This window comes from Meles meles, chromosome 9, assembly GCF_922984935.1.
Source record: "Meles meles chromosome 9, mMelMel3.1 paternal haplotype, whole genome shotgun sequence".
Lineage (NCBI taxonomy): Eukaryota > Metazoa > Chordata > Mammalia > Carnivora > Mustelidae > Meles > Meles meles.
Genome location: NC_060074.1, coordinates 3,075,012 through 3,099,025, shown reverse-complemented (window position 1 = coordinate 3,099,025; position 24,014 = coordinate 3,075,012). Strand labels below are relative to the sequence as shown.

Genomic DNA, 24,014 nt, shown 5'->3' with positions numbered 1-24,014 from the left:
TGCAGCAAAGGACAGAGAAACCTCATTAAGAGAGAACCAAGGTACAAGCAGAAAAGGTCACTTTATAAGAATTTATGTCTTCAAATTCTAGTGACTTATATTCCACGGAGAGCCTGCAGATGTAAACACAGAAGTATTTTGACAACCTTTGGAAAACATGAAGAAGGGACATCTCGCGAAGCTAGAGACTCAAACACTTTCTTTTTCCCAAAATCTAAAACAGAAGGAATTAGAATTCCTAGGTATTAAGACCAGTTAGTTTAATACTAATTTCTGGCAAAATTCAAGATTTAATCAGTAAACAGGGACTATTTAGATGGAAAAGACCAGGGATTTCTAGAAACTAGAACTTCACTAAGAATTAGTCATTTTTAAACTAGCACCATTTACTTCTGTGATAGACTCGGGATACTCAAGATGTTCATTTTTAGCAAAACATTTGATTAAAATTTTCCTCATGTCATCTTATGAAGAAACTGACCTACAGGTTAGAAGAGTCTGATTACTAGGGAGGACGTGCTAATGGGGTTCAGCTGACCCTTGGCTGGTCTCAGCAATACCTCCTGAAGGCCAACTACGTTCCCAACCAGGACTGCACCTGGTACTTTCAGTACATTACTTTGAATTCTAACAAGCACCCTGAAAAGCAAATGTTACTAACCTGATTCTATTGATATGGAAAGTAAGTTTCTCAAGGTCACAAAGCTAGTTAAGTGTCAGGCCAAGCTCTAAAACCTGCCTCCAAAAGTTCAGGACCATTTTCCACTGTGCCACACTGGCTTCTACCGGAGTCTCCACGGCGAAAGGAACTGTTTCATGTATTATTAATGACTTGAATGTCTGGAGAACAAACCCACCAAATGCGCAGGTGACATAGGACTTGAAGCGACAGTTAACATGATGAATGCCACAGTCAGGACTGAGAAATATCTAGCAAGCTGGAAATTGGAGAGAGGCTTAAAGTAACAGAAGAGAAAAAAATGTTCACGAAATTTTTAAGGATGTAGTTAAAAACTTAGTAAAGCCTACCTTGATAACAATGTGTGTGGGGCGGGGGCGGGTGGGGGAGAGGCTGGTGGTTGGTAAGAATTTTAGTCAACCATGGGATACTTACTCCATAAGACAATTAAGCGTTAGATGGTTTAGTCTGAAGACAGAAAGTCATTGCACTCTGCACTGTTCAGATTAGATTAGATTATGGAATTCAATTTGGGGCTAAGCATTTTCAGCACAGAGAAGGGTCTTTAAGGAAGGAAGGAAATATAAAAGCAATGATTAGTGGGGCACCTGGGTGGCTTGGTGGGTTAAGGCCTCTGCCTTCAGCTCAGGTCATGATCTCAGGGTCCTGGGATAGAGCCCTGCATCGGGCTCTCTGCTCAACATGGAGCCTGCTTCCCTTCCTCTCTCTCTGCCTGCCTCTCTGTCTACTTGTGATCTCTGTCTGTCAAGTAAATGAATAAAATCTTAAAAAAAAAAAAAGCAATGATTAGTGATAACTAATACTTACTGGCTTCTAAGTAGTTTGTGTATATTCTCTCAATTCTCACAATAATTCCACGGGTAGCTGGAGTCTGCGATCATTCCCATTTTATAACAAGGAAGCTAAAGCTCAGGGCTCTGAAAGGCTATCAGGTAAGGGGGACAAAAGTCTGCACCACTTTAGACTTTTCATTTCTTAGCTATTTCTTGGTCATAGAGTCTTCAGATGGACGGAAGTTTTAGAGATTCTTTCTGCTGAAATGTTCCATATAATTTCAGAAGTTGGAGGACTGCTGGCTAATGAGAGACAGGGCCAAGGAAGCCGCTGTCATTTCCGCGTGAACAAGCCTTCCCGACGGTCACAGAAAGAAGGGGTGCCGCGGAGGGGTGAGCTCCCCGTCGCCGAGGGCTCGACGGAAACGCGGCCTGCCAGGAACGCCCGAGAGGGCATCACCGAAATGGGCTGGAGGCTGGTCTGGTTCGCATCTCTCGGCTACAAGACGGTGGGCCCGAGAGGTAATTTCGGGATTTCTGTTCGGTGGCAACACAAAAAGTTAAAACCTGCAGATACTGGTTTTCCAGCCCATTTTGCGGACGTGCAGACGGGACGCTTCAACAGCGTCGTCCTCCGTCTACGCCGGGCAGCCGGATCAGGAACCGGGCAGCGACCTACCCCGAGGAAAAGGGCATATTCAACCGCGCATCGGGGCGCGACTTACATTCGTTCTGGTAAAAGTGTCTTCGTCCCGGCGCGTCCTCGGTCACAGCAGCCACGCGCCGCACCCCCGAGCTGGAGTCCGGACCGGCGCCCTCCCCGGCGCGTCCCCGTGTGCGCTGTGGTCGCGCACCGGCCGGGGAGCGACAGGACCGGAGCACCAAGCCCCGCCGCCCCGCTGCTCGGACCCTCAGCGGGCGGCCGGGGCGCCTCCGGGTCCGCTCGGGGCCCCACGTGCCCCGCGAGTCGCCGCAGGACACCCGCCCCCCCGCCCGCAGGGCCCGGCGCGAGCCCGCGCTCACCCTGGTCGCCGGGCGAAGGGCCAGCGGGCGCCCCCGGCCAGCGGCGGGTCCGGTACCGAAGCCTCCGCCCGGCCTCAGCGCGCGGCGAGGCCGAACCCGCGGCCCCGGGGGCTGCGCTCCTCCGGGAGGGACGGGACGCTCTGTCCGCGGCGCCGGTCCCCGAGCCGCCTGGGCCCCCGCTTTCGGCCCCGGAACGGCGAAGCGCACGGCCGCGCCCACACCGACGGCCCCCGCGCCGGCCGCCCCCTCCCGTCACCCGCGGGGGCACGGCCGGGGCAGCCGCGGGTCCGGGGAGCCACCGGCGCGGGGCGGGCTGCGGGCCGCGCGGTCCCCGAAGCTCCGGCGCCGCCTCCCCGCCCGCGCGCGGCTCCTGGAGCGGCGGCGCTCGGAGGAGGAGGACGGGGTGTCCTTCCGCCCAGCCCCGCGCCCCGCGCCCCTCCTCCCGCCGCCGCCGCCGCGCCCGCCGCGCGCTCCTCGCGGGTTCGCGCCCCGCACCAGCTGCCGGGCCCGCGGGTGGCCGACGACCGGCGCTCGGCTCCGGGGCGCGTCCTCCGCGGGCGGCGGCCAGGCGGGCGGGCTCCGGGCGGGGGCGGGGCGGGCCACCGGCGCCCTCGCTCCGACCCCCGCGTGCGGCGTCCTGCCCCGCGGGGAACCGGACCCCAAAGTGCCCGGAACGCGGGAGCGAGCAGCCCCCGGCCCGGGCCCGCGTCTGAGCCCGCGGAGCTGCGGACTGTGCGGGGCTCGGCCCGGGTGACCGAGGGGCTGCCCTGAGGCCTCCGCGCGGGCCGGGCCGAGCTGGCTGCGGGGACCGTGCGGGCGCCGGGGGCTGTGCGCTCCCCGCGGCCTTCCCGGCGACGGCTCGGAGGGAGGTCGAGGCTTCGCCGCACCCGCGGGGCCCCGAGCCCTCACGGCTCGCAGGGGCGCGGGGGCTCGGCGCTGCCCCTGCTCGCCCGGGACGGTGCGGAGCCTGGAGCAAGAGCCCGCGGCCGCTGGCGCTCCGCTCCGGAGACACTCAGAACCGGGTTCGGGTTCGCTTCTCGAACACAGCACCTGGGCGCAAACGCGTCTCCCGCTCCTCCGACCGCGGGAGTCCCCCGCGACGGGCCGTGGTCGGGCTGTGTCCTCCCGCACTGGCCCGCGGGCCGGCCGGCTCCCAGCGGCGGTAGCAGGGACCGCGGCTCCGGGGCGTCGCACCGCGCGCTGCTCGGCGGGGTCCGCGCCGGGGACACCCTGGGGGCCTCCCGGACCCCGCGCGGCGCAGTTGGGCACCCGACACTCGCGGCTGCACGACGGCGAGAACGAGCCGAACCACCCCACGATCCGGACACCAGCGGACCCCCAGCTCTCGGGGCGCACACGAGCGTCCCTGCGCCCCCAGACCGCGGAGCCCTTGACGACAAAGATCGGACAAGGTCTACGCAGCACCTGTCGGATTTCAGACGAGCCGCGCCTTACTTATTCCTTAATTAACGACGGTGACTGAGCTGTACAAATACGGGAGCCCCCAAATGTGACTTTCCGTCTTGAGGACGTGACTAATGGAGCCGGAGCGGGTGGGAATACACCTCTACTGACCCGTCGGGCAAGCTTCCCATTTTAATACACGCAAACCGATGACTCTAACACCGCAAATACTTAGCTGCTCTACACATTCCAGGCGCGTCATGCTGACTAATTAGGGTCAAAAGCAAGGAGCCACCTCTAGGCCTGCTTCTCACCGACGGCATCTCGTCGCTTGCTCTCCTGCTTTCCCGGCACTAAGCCGTTACCAGCCTGACCCATGAGGCCTCTGGGTTCCCTGCCCAGAGAGCAATGTCAGCCCTTGATGTGCTCCAGGCCAGAAAAGAGAAATTCAGAAATTTGTGTTTTCCTTTCCAGTTACAGAGAAGAGGTGGGCAAGGAAAGGGCCCTGGACCCTACTAGAAGAGAGTCACGCACACAGGCGTCCTTTCTTTCACTCAGTTCGGGGACTCACAGGATCGTCCTTGCCAAGGGTCAGCTGTCCCCTGCCACTTTGGCCTCAAAAATGAATGAGCCCACATGGGAGCGGCTGTGCTGGGCCTCCCGGCCCCAGGTGGGTGGTACCTGCCACGCTGGCTGTGGCTCCCCCAGAGCCAGGCCGGGCTCCCCTCCCTCGCCGCGGGGCTAGCCCAGACGCAGACAAACCCGCGGGGTCTCCCCAGACGGACCCCCAGAACCCCAAGTCCGAGACAGCTGGCAGGCCAGGCCGCGGGCAGGTGGGGCTTCCCTGGGGCTCCTGGGCAGCTGCCCCGCTCTGCCGGCAGGACCTGGCCTACTCCCGGCTAAGGTGCGGAGGCTGCAGGAGAAACTGCTTCTCCAAATGCTTTTGACAAAGAACCTGCCTCCAGCCTTAGGATGTCAAAAGATGAGTGGGGCCTTGCCTCTCCTCAGGACCGCAGGCCATGCTTTGGTCAAGACCCTGCCATTGTAAGAGCCAGAGGCAAGATGGCTCGGGGACCCTGGTGCCCCCCCCCCCCAACCCAGTGTTGCTTCTCTCCTGCCATCATCTCCTCCCGGCTCCAACAAGATGGGCGGGCGGGAGCCCAGGCTCTTCGGGCTGCTGACAGACGCCGACTGTAGGATTTTGAAAGTGTTGGAGAACAAAGTGACAGAGAAGAGGAAGGCCCCCAAAACAGCCCGACTTGAATGTGGTAGGCTGAGGTAGGCGTAGGCTGAGGGTGCCGGGGTGCAAGTGTTTAGTGGGTTTTCTTTTTGCCAGAAGGGCATGGAAAGTAAGATAAAAACAGTAATGAGAGAAGACTAGAGTCCGAGCACGCACAATGTGAGCCCAGAACCCACGCTGTTGACAGCAAAGAGCTACTGAGCTGGACTGAGGACTATAGGCCGGAGAGTAAACTTGCAATGAACAGAATTGAATCAAGGCACCCCCCACCCTTTTACCCTGGTAAAGAAATCCCATTTCCAACCCCAGTCCCCTTCTTATACCCAAAATAAATTTTCAAAGCTGCATATTAGGCTATTCAAGTCTTATTATGTCATGGGAATGAGAAATGATCTATATTATCTTCCTTATATGAAAGGCAAGAATCCAATCACCTCTCAGACCTTCTCTTTCCTGAAGAAATGTTTCACTTTTTCTCACAGGATTTCTTTTACTCACGTTTCTCAGGCTTCTCTAGACCCACTCTTGTCTCCCGTTGTAATTAAATGTCTGTCAATGCAAACAAGGGAAAGTTCCAAATAAGAGTTTAACTAGTGCAGAGCATTAGATAGAGGATTATGGAACAGTATTTCCCAACCATGTATTCTGTAGTCCAGTCCTGTTCATTCACAGCTAGATAGACTGTCACCTGCGCCATCGACCTATTCTCAGTTGTCTCATTTTTCCTTGAAGTTCTACATTCTGAGTTTTGGTACTGTGAAAATAGAAAGAAAGAAAGAAAGAAAGAAGAAAGGAAGAAAGAAAGAAAGAAAGAGAAAGAAAGAAGGAAAGAAAGAAAGAAAGAGAAAGAAAGAAAGAAGGAAAGAAAGAAAGAAAGAGAAAGAAAGAAGGAAAGAAAGAAAGAAAGAAAGAAAGAAAGAAACAAACAAACAAACAAACTTCCTTTACAGCGGAGTTGGGAGGCCAGCAGGGGGAGCTCTCGGACCCCACCGCCGCGGTCCGCCGCGGAGCCAACAGGAAGAGAGGGGCCTCGCACGGGAACACCGCCTACCCCAGCAGCAGGAAGAAAGGCTTTCCTTCTCCCCTGGCAACGGCCCAGCCAATGAGAGGCTTTGCTACTCAGCCAATGAACAGCCGCTGTACTTGCGACTCGCCGTTCCCTGGGCTTTTTCCCGGTACCAGCCTTCCCAGCTATAGCCTCTCTCTCCTGTAAGGTTCTCCCTCGTCCTCTGCGCCCGTCCGTGGCTTTGCCGTAGCGGACTTGTGCCGGGTTGTAACTGTCTGCTCTTCCTGAATGAACACATTTTTGCTGGTTAACTACCGGCAGTTTTATTACTAAGGTTAACGGTCTTTAAATTTGCTAATGTAAAATAAATAAGTAAACAAACTTGCTAATGTATATTTGTCAGTAAATGAGGCTCCTCGTACCTGTACAGGATCTGTCTGAAGCTCTTCATACTAAATAAAATATATTTTGGAGTCTCTAAGTCCGCATCAGCACTGTTTCTCTTGTATAAGTAGGTTTAGCACGCCCCCCCCCCGCCCCCCAACGGCAGAAATATCTGTTAAAAAAAAATTTTTTTTTTTTTAATTACTGTTGCCGTCTTTAATGGTTACGTATATTTCTTCTCTCCCCTATATTCTCCGCATCTTGAGGACAGGAACCATGTTCTTTATTCTATGTGCTTATTTCTAGTGCCTGGCGTATGGAAAGCATTCAATGTTTGCTGGATTGAACATTCTCACACTGCTGTGGTGCTTACTATGATTTTGTCCCATTTTAAACAAACAAAAAAAAAACTATATTAACTTAGATCCATGAGTCTGAGCTTCTTTAAGTCGTCAACCTATGTTTATTTGGACAACCATTTCTGGCATTGAGATGGGGCCAACTTCTTTTGCATACAATGTGGGTATAAGACATTTAAAACCAGATAAATACTGCAATCATTGATCAAAAATTTACTATTTCAAACATCATATTATATTGTATGTTTTTTTGCTTAAGGTATATGTGCCTTCTGACGTGATGGATCCATTTTCTGAATACCCTGATTGTTAAAAACAATCTGTCCCAGTTTCATCAAAATAGCTCAGCTTCCATCTTGGAATTCTGTATTTTCACATATTAGTTCCTAATTTTTATTATTCCCATTTTAAGGTATATTTAGCAAATTCTTAGCTTTAATATAAAAGTTATTAAACCTTAAAATGTTTATTTAAGAAGTTAAGGGTATTAGAATAGATACTTGGGGGTATTCGCATGGACAAGGAACTTAATTTAGATTGTTCTGGTGGGAAGTGCTGGAACTACTAAGAAGAAATCACGGGAGGCAGATCTGGCTTTAATTAAAAAAGGATTTCTATTGGTTAGAGTTTACAACAGGATGGAATGATTTGTGGGCTTCCTCTTAAACCAGAAGTTAGATAACCTATTTGGGATGCTGTAACGAAGATTTTTAAAAATAGCAAAATTCCATATCCTGTAAGATGAGTCCTAAAGCGAGGATTCTATAATCTTAGGAGTTGTTTTGCAATATGAAGACATGTGAGCTGGCCTTTGGAATGCACCCAGCACTAAGGCTTTATCTTGATATCCGACTGTGTGTGCCCTCTACAAGGACAGAGACAGCTCTGGTATGGTTGTTGGCTAAGGAAGCAGTTTATCATCTTGTAAAGATTTTCCTTAAAGAGCAAATGTACTACCAAATGTCATATAAATTGGTACTCATGGAAGAATTCTAGCTAATTGGACATAAGCAACAGTCTATCCACATGGGGATATTTTATGGCTTGTGAAGTTTCACTTAACGGATAACCTTGTCTGATGGAGTGGGGAGCTACTAAAACTTAGAGCTAATAATGGTAATTACTATTTACTGAGCACCTACTATGTGCTGGGAACCATAATAGCCTTCTCCATGCTATTTCATTTAATCCTTACACTAGCACCTTGAGGTATGTGTAATTTGTTTGAAATATGAGGAAATGGAAAAAATAAGGCAACATCTAATATGTGGTGGAACTTGAATTTGAACCCAAGCCTGAGCCCAAAGTCTTGATTGTCCACACCCACAACAGCCTACTAAGTCTGGCTGCAGCTCCAGGCAGCATTCCTCCCATCCAGCTCCTAATCCATCAACTCTGATAGGCAGTATCCATTGCCAGAAATATCTTCATTAAAACGTCTCCTAAAAATGCTCCCACGTGCACATCTTAAAACTCCAAAGGGATCCTCTGATACATCTATCAGAACTTAAGTTTATTTATTACTGATAAAACTTAATCAAGGTTCTTAAACAGTCAGCTTGGTTATTTTCCTGACATTTCGTTAAGTGAACATGGGGATATTAGCCTTCCAGTTTTAGCGATGGAGGAAACAAAAGGTATGAAGCCTTGCCGCCTTACCTCAGTAGTCCTAAATGTAGTAGTAGAGATTGTAGTAGAATTTCTCTCTCTCCGATGTTGCCTTTCTGGCTCTGTTAGCAATTCTATTGTTTTTCTCCAAAGCTTCTTTTCATAGAGTTTTAATAACAAGGTTCTCTTTCATGCATGTTCCACATTTAGGGCTTATATCCTTCCAAAGATTTTTCACTCCATTTTTTCCAACTACTTCATTGCCTAGAGAGGTTGAGGAGAATAATTTTCTGCTTAAACAAAGTTATCATAAAACCAACACATGTATAACCAATTTTTAAAAAGTTGTTTTATTAGAATAAACAATTTACTATATTACTACTTAGATTCTCAAGGAAAATAACATCTTTATTTCCCATGACCTATCCTTGTTATTCTCGACCCCACTAGGGGACAGGTGTGCAGGAGGTGCGGGCGGGGTTTGGGGGAACTAAACCTGTGTGCTCAGTTAGGCATCTTGATCCAGGGATATTCTCTGGATTTAAATCTTGTGTCTTCCACACCGGAAGGGAGCGTCCTAGGCAGTGGTGAGTTTGCGGAAACTTGACTAATAGGGCTATCAATTATGAACCAGGTAAAACATCTAACAAAAATAAAGCCCTTGGTTTTGGAATAGTTGAACTGAAACCATTTTCTTTTTTTTCTGGCTGTGATTAGGGTAGAACTAATAGTCTTAAAAAAATATTTATTTGAGAAAGAGAGTGCAAGTAGCAGGAAGGTTAGAGAAGGAGGGGCAGAGGGGGAGGGAGAGAGACAAGCTGCCACCATGTGGAGCCCCATTTGGGGCTTGATCTCGAGAACCTTGAGATCATGACCTGAGATGAAATCAAGAGTTGGATGCTTAACTGACTCAGCTCTTTAGGTGCCCCTAGAACTAAAGTTTTCTAAAGTCACTCCTGGTTCTGAATAATAAACTCACATCATCTGATTTTAGATCTTTTCTTCTTGGTGGCTGAGTACCAAAACAACAACAACACAACCACACCACCCAACAGCACAACAACAACATACACAATCTTGTGCATCCACGAGTAAATCCAGAACCCACCCCTGTTTCAGTGCACTGGCGAATGTCTTCTTGCACAGCAAGAGAAGAGAAGAGAAGAGAAGACGCCGCTGCTCAGTCCTGCTTCTCTGCCAGCCTCTGCCAAGGGCCGCGCGGATTCTCACTGCTGAACTGTCACATTTTATCTCCTGATTCCTGCCCCAGGAGTCAAAGGCTGATGAAAGGTCAAAAAAAATAGAAACTCAATTCTATCTTGTAGCGAGTCTAACGGACCTCTCTAGGGAAGGACAGGACAGGAGGAAAAACCACGGACCGGCTCTGGCTGCTCTTGGTTGAGGTTAAATTGCTTAGATCGGGTCAGGCCGGCCTCGAGGCCGGGAGGCGCAGACGCGCTGTTTCGGAAAAGTCAACGGAGCGCGACGTTAGAGGGACTGTCCCTTAGGCTGCGAGGTGCGCCGAGAGCCGGCACAAGCGCATTCCGGGCTCCCCCGCACCCGGCCGTCCCGCTGGAGGCACGCGGGGCCAGTCGCTGGGAGGCCTTCCTGACCCTGCCTGGAGGAGCGTTTCTCCCGGCGGCGGCGTCCGTCAGGCCCGCGGCCCTGCGGTCACCCCCCGGAGCTCCCTCTCCAAGAACAGCTGAATTCGGTTCCTTCTCGGCGCTGCTCCGGCGCAGCGGACCCACCGAGCGAACTCTGGCCTGGGCGAGGGCGCGGGAAGCGGGCGGTGCCGGCTACCCGGGGTCTGCCCGACCCTAGAAACAGCGGCAGAAAATCACCCGCATGAACACACAAGAGGGCCTGGGAGCGCGGAAAACCACCGACGGTGGGTTAAATTTGCCTTCACTTTTCACCAGGTGTAGTTTGAGGGGGAAAAGCAACTGAATTCTAAATCTAAAAATCAAGGAACTGAGCTAAAGCCCTGGTTTTGTCCCTAAAAAACTGGGAAGTTTTAACAATTTTCAAGCCTCCGAGGAACTATTTGCTAACCTATCAGTCAAAACCAACCATGAAGTTACATTTTAGCCTTCTTCATACGTCAGTATTTTATTAGGTTTCATGGAAGACCAGAAGTGATGGAGCAGAAGCTAAATTAATTGTTAGTTCTTTTAGGATTAAACAGAGTAGAGGTGCCTGGCTGGCCCAGTCTGCAGAGCAGGCGACCTGAACTCAGGGTGGTGCGTTCAAGCCTGACGCTGGATGCAGAGCTTACTTGAAAAAAAAAAAAAAAAAAAGATAGAAAAGAAGATTAAACAGAATTAAAAAAAAGTTAGTATGACTTTCAAAGATAAAACTTCTTAATGTTTTTAATATATTTCCTCTCAGTCTTTTATATATTCTACAGTAAATATCTATCCACTCATACTTTATATAACAGTTCTTATCCATATACTATTCTAGCATAGAATTTTGATTTCAGGTAACATTAAATAGTATTGACTCTTTCTATAATTATTAACTACAAATTTACAGAATTTAACTGAATGAAATTCTGATTTCATTTAGGGAGACAGTCTGGGCTATAATACATTGCTGATTGGAGGCATGTCTGACTACACGTCTTTGTGACTGCAAATGGACGTGTGGCATCATTAGAAATTTCACTGTTATATTAAGAATTAAAAGTTATTTATCCATGAAATTTATTCACTTTATCTGTCTTGGAATCAGACGATCTCATTCCTCACGCTAAAGTCCTTTCCTGGTTATTATTTAATATCTTTGCTTTGTCAAAGCCTATTCCTCTTTTTAAAAATCCCAAACGAAGAAAGAGAGCTCATTACATAAACCATTGGCCTTAATGTCACTTGGCCCAGTCAGTGTAGGTCAAACACGAAAGTCTAGTCATACTTGCATCAGATGAGAAAGAGATGAGGTCCTAAAATTCTAGTCTGCTTCCCATTCCATAAGTCAATACACAAGATTTCTGTAATCATATTTTGTAAACATCACCGGAGAAAACAAATTTCGGAGTACACTCTTTCAGCACAGGATATGGTAAGCTATGCGATTTTCAAAGGAATTTTAAGTAGAAGACCAAGAAACTAGTATGTTGAGCTCGGCATTTTGAGGTGAAGGATCTTCCATTAGTGACATGGACAGATATGGCTATGACCATGGCTTGCAAAAAACCTTCTTCTAGAACTGGGCCATCAAGGCAACTGGAAGGAGGAGGATAGGAAGGGAACAGGGGGACAATGGGGCTCTGTGTGAAGGCGGCTGGCGAATGGCCATCCCGTTACCCTCCTCTGAGGCCTTTGAATGTGAAGGTGTTTGCAAAGCAACCGAATTGAGGAAATAGAAACCAAAAAGATCAAAGTAGCCTGAGACTGAAAGTCGCATCAAAACCAGATCCATGGAAAGATCAAACACCTCGTGATTGTCCCTAAAACGTTAGTAACTGCATCTTTAAAAACGAACAAAATTAAACCCCCAGACCAACCCCCAGCATGGCTGCCTGGGTGGAAAGAGAGGTCGCGACTCTAAACTGAATTAGACACTAAAAGAAAGTATTCGATAAAGTTTCATTGGCAGTGAAATTCGAACTCACAAATGACTTCCAGTTGGGCAAACTCTAGTTCCTGTGGCTTCATGTCTTCAGGTAAAGGTAACCGTTCCCCCAAGTTAAAGAATAGAAGTTGAGAAGGGGCCAACAACAGCTCCAAGGACCGCTGCCTGCCACTGGGACCTTTTCACGTTTTCCTCACGGGCTTCCTTGACATTTCACCGCATTTGCCAAGAGTCTCGGTTTGGGAGTCACTGAATTCAGCTCTTTTCCTGAAAGTGATCTCTCAGTCCTAGATACTGAGTGTCGTTGGCGAGCTCTATGGCTTTACATCTTGTTGGCCAGAGCCGTGGGCTACCGGGCACTCAGTCAGCCCCGGGCCTTGGGGAAAGAGAACTTGGAACGCTGAGTTTCACCAAACAAAAGGACCTCAAAGGAGTGAGCCCCCCGACCCCAACCAAGTATGAGAGAACCGACAAGAGAACTGCGTCGCTCCAGGACCCCTTGCTTCCCGGATCACAACAGGCACATCCTGAATGTGATGGAAAGAACCCAAGGTTCCAGAAATGGAACCCTATTGGTTCCAATTGGGACTCCAATGGAGTCCAATGGAGTCCAAATGAAGTCCAAATGGAGTCCAAGCAGTTTAGTTCATGACCAAAGAGTGAATGTTTTGTCCTCCCCCAAAATACCATCATTAGTGGTGATGTATACAGAAGTGGGAATCCAGCAGCTCGCACAACAGACTCAGCCAGGAGGGTCACCACCCCCCAGCAGGAGGTCCTGCCCTCCAGCCCCAGGACGGTCACAGGCCCCTGTGCACAAACCCCAGACCGGTCAGACCCCCTGGGACCCTCGGGCAGTCACAGCACCAATATTGTACCAAACTGGGTGGAGGCCAGTGGCCTCTAATCGTAGCTTTCATTGCAGGGAGGAAGCCAGAAGCCTAACCCCTGTCGCTCCTTCGCCCTCTGGTTCTCCGCCCCGTGAGTCCCACCGTTGTGCGCCGTCGTGGCCCCTTCGCCGCGGCCCTGAGAACCGCCATCCCACACCTCATCTTGCCCTAGTAGTCTCTGCAGCTCCAGGCCCCATGGGAACCTGGCCCTCCCCAGGACAGCCCTTCCCCTGAGGCCTCCCTACGAAGGAAGGGAAGATTCTGCACCCACTGCAGTCTCCCAACGTGAGCATTTCCCCCGCCTGTTAAGGCGGCTGCCTTGTGGGCTCCTCTCCGGGATGCTTTGATTTCGGCCTCGCCCACACCGTCCCCCGGCGGCTGGACTTCCAGGCCTGCGTCCGCCCTCCCTTTCCAGCCTGGCGGTGCCCTTGTCCAGGCAGAACAGAATCAGGAAGGAAAACGTCTTCAGTGATAAGACTGCGGATCGCCTCAGGAATTTCCAATTTTATCAACAATGTTAAAAAATAAGGTGATTACAGCTTGTGTGTCATAAAACTCATCTAAAATATATAAATAGTTATATAGATTATAAAAACAAATTCTTACTGGTTTCCTGCTCAATACGTGAAACACAGTTTGATTTGCTTCACATTAATTTGTGTAAAAAAATTGTAAAATTTTAGAGTAAAAAATTTCTAAGTGTGATGTCATACGTAAGGGTTTGAAGGGTTTGCACACATTCTAAAACGCAGGTCAGATCTAACTTCTGCTACAGTTCTGCTTCCATGACTGGGTACTTAGATGCTAGTCTTGTATATTATCACTATGCTTTCTCCTGTTAGCATTAACTTTTTAAGTTCTAGAGATGTGGAGAAATAATCTCGAGGTGGATTTATAGATTTCTTGTGATTATAGATCTCCCCAATGGATATAGCTTTCTCTTTCCTCAATCATGCATGTTCGTTAAAAAAAATACAATTAAACATAAAAACAAGGTAAACGAAAATCCTGTAGCATCCACTCTTCCTCTCAGAAAGTCATTCTATCATAAATAGTTGTATAGGACTATATCTTACATAATTTTCTTTTACTATGAATAGTAGATTTGCCTCTTCTATAAGGAATAATGTTAACAGCCTCATGTGTAGCCCTCCACACTTTTCTGGTATACAGACATTCTACATATAGAGCATGCCATGGTGTGCGTGTGTGTGTACAAAATTTAGGTGGTCATTTGTTTTTATAATAATGAGATCTTACTATAGATACTTCTCTATATTAATATTTTCATACTAAAAAGTACTCTGAAAATCTAACTCAATGAGCATAAGGAAAAAAATACAGTAATTTTGAATATAGTTGTGTAAGGCCTCGGGTAACTTAAAAAATGGCGTTTTCATTTTCTTCACTGTAAAATCGCTACCACCTACTTCATAAGGTTGTCATGAGGATCAAACGAGTCCCTAGCTCATGGGGTGTGCTTTTTTTTTTTTTTTTAAAGATTTTTCTTCGACAGACAGAGATCACAAGTAGGGAGAGAGGCACACAGAGAGGGGGGGGGCCCGCTGAGCAGAGAGCCCGACGCCGGACTCGATCCCAGGACCCTAAGATCATGACCTGAGCTGAAGGCAGAGGCTTAACCCACTGAGCCACCCAGGCGCCCGTTGGGGTATGCTTCTTAAGAGTTTAATTTACTTCTTTCAATGGCTGCCTAATACTACAGGATGTGGGGACATAATGTGCATAGTCATTGACTTCCTGTGGGCACTTCCGTTGTTTTCAGTCTCTGACTAGTACAAGCAATGTCACAACACACAGAATTATATGGGTGTCGCATTCAGCAGTGACTCGTCTTTCCATGCGGTGGATTTTAATCCAGATTTCTTTTCAAAAAGGCTGAAACAGTTGGCATTTCCACATGCACGAGAATATCCTTCTCCCCAAATCTCTTCAGTGAGAGCTGGTCCCACTTTTTATTTTGGCTGATCTAATGGCTGATCTAATGGCTATGTGGAGATGTATCATGCTGGTTTCACGTGCGTTTCCTGAACTCCCAGCAAGGCTGAGCATGAGTTCGTGCTTATTGGCCTCCTGCATTTGCTTTGTCCAAATCTCATTAGTCCATTTTTTCTTTTTGGTTATTTAGGTTTTTATCCATTTGTAAGCACTTTTCATATAGTTTAGATGTATCTCTATCATGTACTTCAGGTCATTTCCCCTAAGTTATTATTTCCTCTTTCAAAGTTAAATTTTTATTGAAGTGCAATATTCATTTCCTTTAGGTTGACATCTGATCCTTTGCAAATGGATTAAAATTATAACTTATGTGTGGTTTTTTTTTTCATAGTTTCTCAGCCCTATCTCGGGTTATCAACAACTTGAGGGATATTTCTGTGCATATGAAGCCTATTATTTCTTCCTCCTTTTCTTTAATCAATCTGGAATTTACTTTGAAATACTCTTTTCCAGATGAATAGGCTGTTAGGTCAGCGCCATTTTAAAAATAACCCATCTTTCCACTTTTAACTGAAATACCATTTTTGTTATATATCAAATAACCACATGTACTGGGATCTATTTCTGAGCTCTCTCTATTCTATCCTCTGACTTGCCTCTTTCTAAGCCCAAACCAAAGCCATTATAAACAGGTTGTGACATGCTTTAATCTTATAAGGCAAGTCATTCCTCACTAGTCTTATTTACATTTATTATCTCATATAAACTTTAAGATCACTTTATCCAATTCCTCCCAAATATTATTCAATTAAATTAGAATTGTATTACATTTGCTTAATTTTGGGAGAATTCAAGTTTTTTAGTAGTATATCTAAAAACATTGATGTCTTTACGTAACATTTTATTGTTTTTGTTTTTTTTCAGATAGTCCTTTGGGTTTTTTCTTTCTTTTAAAACTTGTTGCTAGTAGAGAAAAAAAGTAATTTATTTTTATTTATCCAACTTAGATCAATTTTGACAGTAGTATTCCAAAGAACATTCTAAATTTTCTTCATTATTCAAGCTGTCCTCATTCTCATCAGACATCCTCAGTTCCTACTTCATTAAGAAAATTGAAGTTACCAGCTTTCCAGACTCCGGTGTGCAGGAGCCCCTGTGTTCATACCATTTCTTAAAAGTTTTTCCTCCATTGTTGGAGGATGAAATTTGTCTCCTCCTGTTCAAGACTCCATTGCCTCCAACTCGTTCAGCTTCCTTGAGGACTTGGCTCCGTTGACTTGCCACCTTCTCTCCCACGTCTTCCATCTCTGCTTCTTGTTCGTTGTCCTCTCTATCCTCTCTGTGCTGTTAAATTCCTCTTTTCTGTTGTGAAGGGGCTCCTTTAATGCTCTTGGCCTGATTCTACAGCCATTCAGCCATTTCCAATGATCAGAAATACAAAATTCTTATTGACGGTTCTCCTATCCTCCCTTAACTTGGGCTAAAACATGGCTCTGTCAGCTTAGAGTGAGGACGGACAAGGGTCTGGCTCCCACAGACCTCCTCATCCTCTTTCTAGCTCTTCTGTATTTGGGGCAAAAGTAGTGGGGGAAGGGAGAGAGAAAAATGTCTCTTCCTTTGATTGTAAAAAATTGTAGTCCTCTGGGTTGGCTGTCCCTGCTTCTGGGGCTACTACTGAGCAGCCATCGATGTACGATGGGGAGCGCATGTTAAAATGCTGGCTTTCTCTTCTAGTACTTGTGTGCATGGATTCTTAAGTAAGCCTTGGAAAAGGGTCTCAGGTGAGAGATCTGCCTGCAGGTGTATAGCTCTTCTCCACTCCCTCTCAGCTCCCTCACAGACAGTCCACATCGTTGTCTGGAGTGGACCTAGTCCCTGCCCAAATGGTCACAGTATTTTATACCTTCTCCCTGAGAGTGGAGTTTATTTCCCTACCCCTTGAGTCTAGACTCAACTGTGTAACTTGTTTTGGTCAGTGGAACATAAGAAAATGTGATTTTGGGGGTTTGCGTGCACGATAGAAGTCATACTGTTATGGCAAAGCCAAACTCAGCCCCATGTTGTAAATAAGAGATACTCCTCAGGCAATGCCACTCAGTAAAGATAAGGATGAGCAAACATGAATACACGGAAGGCACGGGCCCTGGTTTTGATATCAGTGAATATAGAATTCAAACCAAAAAGCAATTTAACAAACTTCAGTGCTAAAGGTAAAAATTCACAAGGAAGGTAAGATACTGTCCAAAATAGTATCACAAGCCTAGTAATGTGCAAGCAGCCCTGACAGGGGCTAGCACGACTCCAAAGTCACTCCTGCCCTGGAGAGAGGCAAAGATGACCACACACAGCCATCCGATTGGGGCCCAGCAGTGGGCTGAGGGGCCGATGGCCGGTCTGACCACAAGTAGGAAAAGAGACCTAGGAAGCAGTAAAAGAGTATTCATATTTTTATATCTGTAAAAATCAGTCAAGGGAATCACAAAATAAAAGATTGTAGCGTATGACACCACACACCTGAAACATGGAGCACAGAAGAGTAAAGAATGGGGTCAAACTTAAGTGACCATCAACTTAATATAGACTGCTAAGTGCAGAAGACGTTATATATAAACCAAATGGCAACTGCAAGTCAAAAACCAGTCACAGAAAGCCAAAAAATAAAGAGAAAGGAATCTAAGTATGTCACTACGGGAAGCCGACTAATTGACACAAGAGAGCAAGAGAAAGGAACACAGAAGAACTGTAAAAACACAAAACAAGTAATAAAATGGCAGTATGGACATAGTTATCAATAATTACTTTGAATGTAAATCGACTAAGCAGTCCAATCAAAAGACATAGGGTGACTGATTAAAAAACCAAACCAGCGGGGCGCCTGGGTGGCTCAGTGGGTTAAAGCCTCTGCCCTTCAGCTCAGTCATTATCCCAGGATCCTGGGATCAAGCCCCACATCAGGCTCTCTGCTCCGTGGGGAGCCTGCTTTCTCCCCTCTCTCTCTCTCTTTGCCTGCCTTTCTGCCTACTTGTGATCTCTGTCTGTCAAATAAAAAAAAAAATCTTAAAAAAAAAACCCAAAAAAAACGAAACAAAAACAAAAAAAACAAACAAACAAAAAAAAAACCCAACCCATCTATGTGCTGCCTACGAAAGACTCATTGCAGACCTAAAGACACCTGAAGTTTGAAAGTGAAAGGATAGAGAAGTATTTTTCATACAAATGGATGTGAAAAGCAAGCTGGGGTAGCAATACTTTTGTCAGACAAAATAGACTTTTAACAAAAGACTGTACCAAGAGAAAAAGGACACTACATAGACTTTAAAACAAAGACTAACAAGAGACAAAGAAGGACACTATATAATCATAAAGGGAACAATCCAACAAGAAGATATAACAATTTTAAGTGTTCATGCGCCTAACCTGGGAGCACTCAAATGCATAAAAAACAAAGTTTTTAATAACAAAGATAAAGTAATCAATGGGAACACAACCATAGTAGGGGACTTTAACATCCGTCTTATATCAATGGAGAGATTATCCAAACAGAAAACCAACAAGGACACAGTGGCTTTGAATGACACACTGGACCAAATGGATCCAGCAGATATATTCAGGACACTCCATCCCAAACAGCAGAATGCACATTCTTTTCAACAACACCTGCAACAGCCTCCAGCATAGATCACATAATGGGCCACAAAATAAGTCTCGACAAATTAAAGAAGATCAAAGTCATACTGTGCATAGCCCATAACACTATGAAACCAGAAATCAGCCATAATAAAAAATCTGGAAAGAGCACAAATACAAGGAGGTGAAACAATATGCTACCAAACAATGAATGGTCAACCGAGGAATCAAAGAGGAAATAAAATACCGGCACACAAATGAAAATGAAAACACAACAGTCCAAATGCTTTGGGACGCAGCAAAATCTATTCTAAAAGGGAAGTTTATAGTAATACCGGCCTATGTGAAGAAGCAAGAAAAACATTGAATGGACAATTTAACCTTACACCTAAAGGAACAAGAAAAAGAAGAATGAAAAAACCCCAAACCAGTAGAAGGAAGGAAATAATATAGATTAAAGTAGAAATAAATGACATAAAAACTAAACGACAACAACAAGCTGGCAATGAAATCAGGAGTTGGTTTGTAAAGATAACAAAATTGATAAACCCTTAGCCAGGTTGATAAAAAAGAGAGTGTGAGAAAGAGAGCGGAAAGAAACAAATTAGAGATGAAAGAGAAATAGCAAGTGACACCACAGAACTACAAAGGAATAGAAGAGAAGAGTATAAAATTATACGCCAACAAATTGGACAACCTAGAAGAAATGGATAAATTCCTAGAAACATGTATCATTTCATACTGGATCAGGAAGAAGTAGAAAGTTTGAACAGACCAATTGCCAGCAATAAAATTGAATCAGCCATCAAAAAACTCTTGACAAAAGTCCAGGACCAGACAGCATCACCAGTGAATAGTATCAAATGTTTAAAGAAGAGTGAGGGGTGCCTGGATGGCTCAGTTGGTAGAGCGTAATTTCAAGGTTGTGAGTTCAAGCCCCATGGTGGGCATGGAGTACTTATATTTTTTTTCTCTTTTTTAAAAAAAATATTTATTTTTAATTTTTTTATAAGCATATAATGTATTTTTATTCCCAGGGGTACAGGTCTGTGAATCACCAGGTTTACACACTTCACAGCACTCAGCATAGCACATACCCTCCCCAATGTCCATAACCCTACTCCCCTCTCCCAACCCCCATCCCCCCAGCAACCCTCAGTTTGTTTTGTGAAATTAAGAGTCACTTACGGTTTGTCTCCTTCCCAATCCTATCTTGTTTCATTTATTCTTCTCCTACCCCCATAACGCCCCCATGTTGCATCTCCACTTTCTCATATCAAGGAGATCATATGATAGTTGTCTTTCTCCGATTGACTTATTGCACTAAGCATGAGATATCACCTCGCACCAGTCAGAATGGCTAAAATTAACAAGTCAGGAAATGACAGATGCTGGCGAGGATGCGGAGAAAGGGGAACCCTCCTACGCTGTTGGTGGGAATGCAAGCTGGTGCAGCCACTCTGGAAAACAGCATGGAGGTTCCTCAAAATGTTGAAAATAGAACTACCCTATGACCCAGCAATTGCACTACTGGGTATTTACCCTAAAGATACAAACATAGTGATCCGAAGGGGCACGTGTACCCGAATGTTTATAGCAGCAATGTCTACAATAGCCAAACTATGGAAAGAACCTAGATGTCCATCAACAGATGAATGGATAAAGAAGAAGTGGTATATATACACAATGGAATACTATGCAGCCATCAAAATAAATGAAATCTTGCCATTTGCGACAACGTGGATGGAACTAGAGGGTATCGTGCTTAGTGAAATAAGTCAATCGGAGAAAGTACTTATATTTTTTTAAAAAAAATTTTCTTCTTAAACTATTCCAAAAAATGGAAGAGGAAAGACAGTTTCCAAATTCATTCTATGAGGTCAGCATTACCCTGATACCAAAGTCAGATAAAGACACTACAAAAAAGGAAAGTATGGGCCAATATCTCTGATGAACATAGTTGTGAAAATCTTCAATATTAGTAAATTGAATCCCACAATACCTTAAAAATGTCATTCTCCATGATCAAGTGGGATTTATTCCCAGGACGCAAAGGTGGTTCAATATTCACAAATCAATCAACATGATACATCACATTAACAAGAGAAAGGATAAAAACCATATGATCATTTCAATAGTTGCACAAAAACCATATGACAAAGGACAACATCCATTCATGATAAAAATCCTCAACAGGGGCACCTGGGTGGCTCAGTGGGTTAAGCCACTGCCTTCAACTTGGGTCATGATCTCAGAGTCCTGGGATGGAGACTTGCATCGGGCTCTCTGCTCAGTGGGGAGCCTGCTTCCTCCCTCTCTCTCTCTCTGTCTGCCTCTCTGCCTACTTGTGATCTCTCTCTCTCTCTTTCAAATAAACAAATAAAATCTTAAAAAAAAATCCTCAACAAAGTATGTTTAAGGAGAACATAACTCAACATAATAAAGGCCATATATGAAAAACCCACAGCTAACATTATACTTAATGGTGAAAAACTGAGAACTTTCCCCCAGAGATCAGGAATAAGACAAGGACATCCACTCTCACCAATTTTATTCAACATAATATTAGAAATATCAGCCACAGCAATCAGACAAGAGAAAGGAATAAAAATCACCCAAATTGAAGGAAGAAGTAAAACTTTCATTATTTGTAGATGACATGATACTCTATATGGAAAACCCTAAAAACTCCACTGAAAAACTATTAGAACTGATAAATGAATTCAATCAAATTGCAGGATATAAAAGTAATGTTCAGAAATCCATGGCGGGCACCTGGGTGGCTCAGTGGGTTAGGCCGCTGCCTTCAGCTCAGGTCATGATCTCGGGGTCCTGGGATCGAGTCCTGCATCGGGCTCTCTGCTCAGCAGGGAGCCTGCTTCCCTTCCTCTCTCTCTGTCTGCCTCTCTGCCTACTTGTGATCTCTCTCTGTCAATTAAATAAATAAAATCTTTAAAAAAAAAAGAAATCCATGGCATTTCTATAAACTAACAATGAAGCAGCGGCAAGAGAAATTAAGAAAACAATCCCATTGCAATTGCACCAAAAATAATAAAGTATCCAGGAACAAACTTAACCAAACAAGTGAAAGACTTGTACTCTGAAAACTATAAAACATCTATAAAAGAATTTGGAGATGGAAACACATTCCATGCTCATGGGTTAGAAGAACAAATATACATTTTTAAAGAACTTTTTAAAGTGATCTCTACACCTAATGTGTGGCTTGAACCCACGACCCTGAGATCAAGGAAGTTGCATGTTCTGCTGACTGAGTCAGCCAGGCACCCTATGGAAGAACAAATATTGTTAGAATGTCCATACTACCCAAAACAATCTACAGATTTAATGTAATTCCTATCAAAATGCCAATAGCATTTTTCACAGGACTAGAACAATCAAAATTTATATGGAACCACAAAAGACCCTGAATAGCCACAGAGATCTTGAAAACAAAACAAAACAAAACTGGAGGTATCACAATCCCAGATTTCAAGTCATATTACAAAGCTGTAGCAATCAAAACAGCATGGTACCAAAACAAAAAGACACATCGATCAATAGAGCGGAATAGAGAGCTCAGAAATAAACCCGCAATTAGATGGTCAATTAATCTTTGATAAAGGAGGCAAGAACATACAATGGGTAAAAGACAGCTCTTCAATAAATAGTGCTGGGAAAACTGGACAGCTGCATGCAAAAGAGTGAAATTGGACCACTTTATTACAGCGCACACAAAAGTTAACTCAAAATAGATTAAGGACCGCAATGTGAGAATCAAAACCTAAAAATCATAGAAGAGAACAGGCAGTAATTTCTCTGACATTGGCAATAGCAACATTTTTTCTAGACATGTCTCCTGGGGCAAGGGAAATAGAAGCAAACCTAAACTACTGGGACTACATCAAGATAAACAGCTTCTGCACAGCAAAGGAAACCATCACCAAAGCTAAAAGACATTTGGGGTGCCTGGGTTGCTTAGTCAGTTAAATGGCAGACTTCAGCTCAGGTTACGTTGACAGGGTTCCTGATTCCAGCCCTGCATAGGGCTCCCTGCTTAGCAAGGTGTCCTTCTCCTTCTCCCTTTGGCTCATGCTCTCTCTCCCTCACTCTCTCTCTCCTTCTTGCTCTGTCAAATAAACAAATAAAATCTTAAAGAAAAAAAAAACCCTAAAAGACAATGTAGTGAATGGGAGAAAGTATTTGCAAATGACATGTCTGATAAAAGGTTAGTATCCAAAATATATAAAGAAGTTATGCAACTCAACACACACACACAAACACACACATGCACGCATGCCCACGAATAATCCTATTAAAAATGGGGAGAAGACATGAACAGACGTTTCTCCAAAGAAGATACACAGATGGCTGATACATGATGCCCAACATCACCATTCATTAGGGAAATGCAAATAAAAACCCCAATAACCTATCACTTCACACCTGTTGCAATGGCTCAGATCAAAAATACAAGAAACAACAAGTGTTGGTGAGGTTGTAGAAAAAAAGGAACCCTTTGCGGAAGGAATGCAAGCTGGTGCAGCCACTGTGGAGAAGAGTATGGAGGTTCCTCAAATGTTAAAAACAGAACTTCCACATGATTCAGCAATCACACTACTAGGTGTTCACCCAAAGAAAATAAAGACACTAATTTAAAAAGATATACACACACTGATGTTTAGGGCACCATTATTTATAATAGCCGAAATATGGAAGCAACTCATATGTCCATTGGTAGGTGAATGGATAAAGGAGACATTGTGTGTGTGTGTGTGTGTGTGTGTGTGTGTGTGTGTGTGTGCATGTATAAAACAAACTATTACTCAGCCATAAAATAATGAAATGTCATGAATTTACAATGACATGGATGGAGCTAGAGAGAATAACACTAAGCAAAGTAAGCCAGAGAAAGACTAATACCATATGATTTCACTCCTATGTGGAATTTAAGAAAGAAAACAACCGAACAGTGAAAGAAGAGAGACAAACCAAAAACAGACTCTTAACTACAGAGAATAAAGTGAGGGTTACCAAACCATGAGAGGGGAGGTAGGTGTGTGGACGAGGTGGTGGGAATGCAAGAGGATACACTCATCATGATGAGCACTGAGTACCGTATGGGATTGTTGACTCACTATATTGTACTCCTAAAACTAACGTAACACTGGATGTGAAGTATAATAGATTTAAAATAAAATAAACATTATGTAAAAAAATAAAAGTGCAGGATTGGCTTATGAAAAGATAAACTAATGGAATCGAACAGAAAGTCCAGAAATAAACTTGAATGCATAAAGGAATTTAGTGTGAAATGAAGAGTGCACACCAAATCAAACATAAAGATAGTCTTTGCAATAAATAGTGTTGGAAAAACTGGGAATCAAGTTGGAAAAAAGTAAAGCATATTCCATACTCATGCTACGTATCAGGATAAGCAGAGAGATCCACATGGATCATAGATTTAACTG

At 45.1% G+C, this 24,014-nt stretch overlaps 1 protein-coding gene across 1 annotated transcript in view; it reads right to left on the bottom strand.

Moving 5' to 3' along the window:
- The window catches only part of C9H2orf88 (chromosome 9 C2orf88 homolog), a 37,704-nt gene extending 35,272 nt beyond the window's left edge, over positions 1-2,432 (bottom strand). Inside the window, exon 1 of the mRNA XM_046019827.1 lies at positions 2,199-2,432. The gene's annotated coding sequence lies outside the window, so the exon portion shown is untranslated. The remainder of the gene's footprint in view (positions 1-2,198) is intronic.
- Positions 2,433-24,014: the final 21,582 nt, after the last annotated feature.